At 34.6% G+C, this 6,953-nt stretch overlaps 1 protein-coding gene across 1 annotated transcript in view; it reads left to right on the plus strand.

Moving 5' to 3' along the window:
* Positions 1-1,906, plus strand: part of LOC144974651 (uncharacterized) — a 27,604-nt gene extending 25,698 nt beyond the window's left edge. Inside the window, exon 10 of the mRNA XM_078917726.1 lies at positions 1-1,906. This exon is cut by the window's left edge and continues 1,120 nt beyond it. The gene's annotated coding sequence lies outside the window, so the exon portion shown is untranslated.
* Positions 1,907-6,953: the final 5,047 nt, after the last annotated feature.

Below are 6,953 nucleotides of genomic sequence, written 5' to 3' on the forward strand. Positions count from 1 at the left end.
CGGCAGGACACACGAAACCAATTTTCTGTTTCATGCAGTTCAAGTTGCTTATTTTTACCTTTCTTAAAATATAAAACAGCAGCACTTCATATGACCAGATTGCCCTTTACAACTGAATTGTTTAGGGTAATATGTGTCGAGTGCCTTACTTAAAGATTGTTTACAGGGTTCAAATGTTTCCACCATTGTTACCCATCTGGCCACCGTCCCACTCAATATTTGAATATATTTATTATAAGATGAGACACACATCAACTCAACCATTGGTGTCATTGTGCACAGCATGTCAATTACTTTTAATAATGGAGCCTGACCAACTTTGTTGTTTTTGCTCTCTTTGCAAAAATTATCTGGCATGCGTTTGTCACCAGATATGTAATGGATAGAATGATGATTTGAAAGAAACTCTATCCTCGCTTCGTTGAGTGAGGCAATCTGAATCTACCTATTTTGTGTGTTGTACACTATCTTCACAAAACTGCTAAAACTAATTTTACAGGAATAATCCACCTCTGAAAATTGGAATTGATAAATAGGCAAATTGAAATTAATTTAACATCTTTACAGCTTGAATATATTTAACCAATTTCATAATATTTGATTTATATTTATAGACTGGGTAGGTTATTATAATATAAAAATCAAATATTCATTTCTTGAAGTACAAATCGCCAGTTAAATGTCCTTTTTAGTTTCACGTTTCCATTGTTGATCTCTAATTAAAGCCAAGTATTCACTCACGCCTGAGTCGAGCTGGCTAATATTATTAATATGTGTAAATTGTCTTACCTTATGATGCACCACTGGGGTCAGTGTTGTGCAAGCTTTGGCACTCCATCCAGTAACCTATTGTGTCAATATTGCTTGACTTTTTTATTTTTACAAGGATGTGATTAAGACTCCACCCAGTTGAACATTCCACTATGTGTTGAATTTTCTGTTTAGATTTCATGTTATAAATGTCCATAATTTTCAGTATGCAGACCTGCCAACTTGAAAATTTAAAAATTCGTAATTTTTAGGAGTTTAAAATCGTAGTTGCTATCTATATCTAACATTAAAAACCACCAATCTACCCTCACAGGACTCCCATAGTGGGCAGGGAGGTACATACTGTGTCTTCTATAACCCCATACCCGTTTTCCAATTGTTTCCTGTCATTGTCTTGGAATGAGAATACTTGGTTTTGTCCTGATCCTGGCTGGGAGGGAAACGGTTGAATGTATGGTTATAGTTTTGGGAGATGATATTTTTTTCCTTGTAAATCATCTCTCTGTTATGCATTGTATTATGTTTAGTTTACATATTATATTATATGACTTGTAAACATTTGAGTGTATTCCTCTCAGTTGGGACCTGTGCTTGTGTCCGGATGAGACTTTTAGGTGATCTCAAACTAAGTACTTTGACAGTGTGCTCTTGGAATCTACATCTGATCCCTATTTGCCCCCAGTTCCCTTATGTCTTACTTTTTCTTGGGTGCTTTATTTGTAATTCTAAAACTTTTTACTATCCCATTTTCTTCCTTTTTACTGGCGCTGATATAACCTAAATGTGTTGCAAGCGCCGTAAAACCCTTAAAAACAAAAACATACACCTTTTATGATCTTTGTCTTACACACACCAGTACACGCTCCCTAATGCGTTACATTGATATTTTCAAAATATGTTACAGTGAATGACATGATCAGTCGGACGGTGAAAAGGGTTGAACTGAGATATTGCCAGGTTAAGTTAGGTCAATTTTTTTCAAAAATGAGTTCTTGTCATAAATGATTAAATCAACCCTTTTTGTACATCTTCCGGAAATATCTATCTAAGCTTAATTTCACTTCTAAATATTTTTGTAAGCTAGTCAAGTTGAAAAAGTATGACATTTGAGAAAAGTCGATTTACTTCAAATAAATATTAAAATGCTCTGGGGAACATATATTCTTTCAGAAATTGTAAAAAAAATGCAAATCCTAAATTTTCACCTTCCGACTGATTATATCATGTACTGACACATATAAATGAAGCTACTCTAATAACTTCGTTCTCGTCCTCTCCTGTTACCAATGTTTATGTTGTGTTATGGAGGTGAGGGTTGACATCGAAGATGTCCAAGCTACCCTTATGAAATATTTAGGCATTAAATTGTCCAAATCCTAAATGAGCTTTTGAGATTTTTTTTTAACATAGTGCAATATCCACTAAACATGCTCAAAGCGCTTTACAAGGGGTCCCTGGCCAACAGGCAACATTTAGCATGTAGGACGGGATATGACGCCTGTAAGACAACGTAGGTACTGTTAGGTACTCATTTTACACCTGAGTACAGTGAGAGAATGTGAGTAAAGAGCCTTCTCTAAGGACTCAACTATGCACCGAGCGAGGCTTGAACTTGAACTCAGGACCTTCCGATCCGAAAGCTAGTGTCATACCACTAGACCACATAGTAACTCCTGGTGCTATCCTGACCTGTAATCAGGAGGTCTGCGGTTCAATCCACAGTTTTTGTTTTTTTTCTTGTCGTTTTCTATCCCTTTTGTCTGACACTGTTTCATACAAATCTTTTCAGAATTATCGTACACCAGTGCCTGCTCCCTAATGTGTTATTTTGATAGCGTTTAGTTTTATGTAAAAATTGTTCTTTGAAGCTCTAACGAAAGTGTGAAAATGGAGAGGCTTCGTATGGGAACAAAACAGACAATGGACGTTTCGGGTACAAACCCTTCGTCCGAAACGTCCATTCTCTGCTTTATTCCCATACAAAGCCTCTCCATTTTCACTCTTTCATTAGTATTTTACGATCACCGGCTTCACGCAGCCCCTACCGGTTTCTTCTTTAAAGCTCTAAAAGCTAAAAAAAAATCAATGAAGAAGTTGAATTTAAGCTTCAATTTAATTAATAAATTGATCCTAAGTAATTTGTCTAATCTAATGTCTAGTTTGTTTTCTATAATATCTAATATTCTGTCCACTTTGTTGATAAAGGAGAAACCAAAATGTATGCATCAGCTATTTTTTATTTGATAAATTGAAGTTTAAATTCAACTTACTCGTTATTTTTTTTTACGTAGTATATTGTATTTAATCCTTTAATTATCAATTCATGCCATTGTTTTTTTTACTATAACTATATGGTCTACTAAATAAACTTATGTATTCCCAGTTTAAATTCTCTTCAATATTTCTAAGGGTTGTGACATAAAATATGTGATAAGATGAAATAATAAATTGCTTCTTTTTCTTTCTTTTTATATCCTAATTTTTTTTCAAGTGCATGATATTATGCTATTGCATTCTTTAAGAATTATATTTATAACGAATGCCTTGTCTTGAAGTAGAATACAATTTACCATATTTAGACATAAAATAAGGTTATTGGCATTTTTACAGTCTTTATCACTCTTCACATGAAATACGCGTGAGGGACGAATGGATCAGAGACTGACATTCTGGGTGGGGTTCCTGACCTCCCATAGTGGGTAAGGAGGTACATACTGTGTCTTCTATCCCCTTATATCTGTTTTCCAACATGCTTTCTGTCTTTGTCTTGGAATGAGTTTACTTGGTTTTGTCCTGGTCCTGGCCAGATGCCCTGGCTGAGATGGAAACAGTCGAATGTATAGTTAGTTTTGGAGATGATATTTTTTTCATTGTAAATCATCTCTCTGTTATGCACTGTATTATGCTTTCTTTATATTATATATGATTTGTAAAACATTTGAGTGTGTTTCTCTTGGTGGGGACCTGTGCTTGTGTCTGGATGAGACTTTTAGTGATCTCAAACTAAGTACTTTGATAGAGTGCTTTTGGAATCTACACCTGTTTCTTATTTGAACCAATTCCCCTTTGTCTTCCCTTTTCTTGGATGCTTTATTGTAATTCTAGAACTTTTTACTATCCCATTTTCTTCCTTTTTACTGGCGCTGATATGACCTTAATGTGTTGCAAGCGCCGTAAAACCCTTAAAAACAAAAAAAACAAGAGACTGACATTAAGGCAAAAATGACATTGTACCCGCCTCGCCCCCCCCCCCCCCCCCCCCCCCCACCCACACACACACACCCTAATAAAAAATTACATACTCCAAGCGCTTTAAAGTTGTTTCTATTTGGGGGGGGGTGGGGGGTGTTTGTTTTTAATTTTATTCTTCTTTTTTTTTTGTTGCAAGCGCCATAAAACCCTTAAAAACATAAACTAACATTAATTTTATGTATTTCTCCTTGTTCAATTCCCATCCTTCCTTTTTAATTATCTCCCCCTGCTGCAGCCGATGGTACCGCATAATATTTCTAATATTGTTTGTGCGCCTAGACCTATATTATATGGGGCAGGCGCTATATAAATTAATTTTATTATTATTATTATTAATATGAGTCTCATCACATTAGTCCGGTATTATTAAGAATAAGGTAGAGAAAGAAAATCGAGTTTTAAGTCAAAGTGATCAGAGAGAGGAAATTTATGTTTTATGAAGTCAGAGAAACATTAATAGTTCTCTATTGTGAAGGCATTTAATTAAACCCTAATCTTATCTTACCAAGTTAACCTTAAAATAGAATTTTGAGCATTAGGCCAGCCCTAAATGATATCGTTTTGAAACGACTGGTCACATATTAAAAACTCCATCAGTTTTGATTACTTTAGATTTCTATATACTCCCCCCCCCCCCCCCCTTCCCCTATTTAAAAAAAATCTCTTATTGTTGTCATATTCTTGTTTAAAAGAGCAATTTCAATAACCATGAAAATGGAAACATTTTGCCATGAATATTAATTTATCTCAGAACTGTTTTGCCTTTTCTTTTGATTACTTTTTTAATTGTCATTTATTTACTTCTTGCAAACATGAAATCTTCTCCGTTTGTGTTTTTAAGTTTTAGTGATTTTCTTATCATGTCCAATGTGTTGGGTTTTTTTTTATTCCTAACTTCCTCTTTCCTATTCCACAATATCGCGTGTCAATCCCTTGAGGCTATGAGCCCTTGTTTCACCTGGGCCCCGCTTAGATATTTTGCTAACAAGGAAAAAGTCAAAACGACTATCATTTTCCTTAAAAGACGATATTTTTCCCCCTTTAAATCACCTCTTTCTACAATGTTGTAATTTGATAAATATTATGTAAGAATTTGAGTATTCCTTTTTGACAAGGGTCCTGTGCTTGTATCTAGGTGGGACTCAGTAAAGCGCTCAGATAGACGGCTTCTGGATTTGCTTCTGATTTCTATTTGAACAAAGACCTTGTACTGAGAGGGGTTCCTGACCTCCCATAGTGGGCATGGAGGCACTTACTGTGTCTTCTATCCCCCTATCTATATCTGCTTTCCACTATGCTTTCTGTCTTTGTCTTGAAATAAGATTACTTGGTTTTAGTCCTGGCCCTGGCCAGATACCCTAGCTGGGAGGGAAACATTCAAATGTATAGATAGATTTTGGGAGAAGATATTTTTGTCTTGTAAATCATCTCTGTTATAGGATTGATTTGTAAACATTTGAGTGTATTCCTCTTAGTGGAGGCCTGTGCTTGTGCTGGGATGAGACTTTTAGGTGATCTCAGACTAAGTACACTGATAGCGTTCTCTTGGAATATTCATCTTTTCCCTATTTAAACCACTCCCTTTTGTCTTACTTTTCTTGTGTGCTTTCAATTGTAAATCAATATTTTTTTAACTGTCTCATTTTCTTCCTTTTTTTTTTGGCGCCGAAATGGTCCCAATGTGTCGCAAGCACCGTAAAACACTTAAAAACAAACAACACAAATATCTTGAAACGCTTTCTTGTGGGCACATCTAAATTCTAGTATTATTGTAATTGTCTATATAATCATGTCCTTTTTTATTGGTGCTGAAATGATCTACAATTTTCTTAAACAAATTAACAAAAAAAAATTGTACTATATAAACAATTTCAGGTTTGTTTTTTGTTTTTATTAAAGATGGTTTTCATCAATATGCAATTATTAACAAAATTGTAAAACTTTGGAACAGTGTCAAATGTGAAACGAAAAATTCTCCCTTTCTGAACACATTCAAAATAATGGTCGGTCAAAAACTAATGAATTCTTGATATAAATATAACTAAATTTAAATACTTGGGGTATTCTTCTTCTTCTTCTTCTTCTTCTTCTTCTTCTTCTTCTTCTTCTTCTTCTTCTTCTTCTTCTTCTTCTTCTTCTTCTTCTTCTTCTTCTTCTTCTTCTTCTTCTTCTTCTTCTTCTTCTTCTTCTTCCATGTCTCTGTTCTGGATAGAGATTGCTTGTTATTCCCCCTGGTTTTATCTTGGAGGGAGACAATCTATGGAGATACATGCAAAGTCTTTTAAAGACTCTGAATTCTATTTTTGATACATAAATGATGTAATATTGGAAAAGAAAAATCTGTGATTACAGTATGAACACTTGCCTTTTTCTATCTTTTTATTTTTCTATGTTTTTTTTTTTTAGCTTTTGTTTTTGCTTTTGTTTTTGAAGATATTTATATCAAATATGATTTATTGCTTTATCATTTTTTAATAATTTTGTTCAATTTAAACTTTGTTATTTGTACAAAAGAATGGTATGCTTTACTACTTCAATGAATCTTTCTTTAAATTATTTTTACTCACTTGTTGACGCATTTTTTACAATATATACGCAATCTCAATTCGTTATGCAAATGTCTGAACGAATTCCTTTTCATGAACACATTGTCCCTGTACACATTACGAAGTGGATAATAAACTGCTAGAAACTGTGGACTGTAAAAAGCAATGTACAGAAATGAATGTAAAAAGAACAAAATACCAAACAAGGATCGTTTCCTGGGTGGGGTTCCTGACATCCCATAGTGGGCAGGGAGGCACTTACTGTGTCCTCTATACCCCCTATATCTGTTTTCCAACATGCTTTCTGTCATTGTCTTGGAGTGAGATTAGGTACTTTGTTTTGTCCTGACCCTGGCCGGATACCATAGCTGGGAGGGAAACAGT

This window comes from Berghia stephanieae, chromosome 6 (genome assembly GCF_034508935.2).
Source record: "Berghia stephanieae isolate SIO BIC M18660-M18661 chromosome 6, UCSD_Bste_1.3, whole genome shotgun sequence".
NCBI classification, from domain to species: Eukaryota; Metazoa; Mollusca; class Gastropoda; order Nudibranchia; family Aeolidiidae; genus Berghia; species Berghia stephanieae.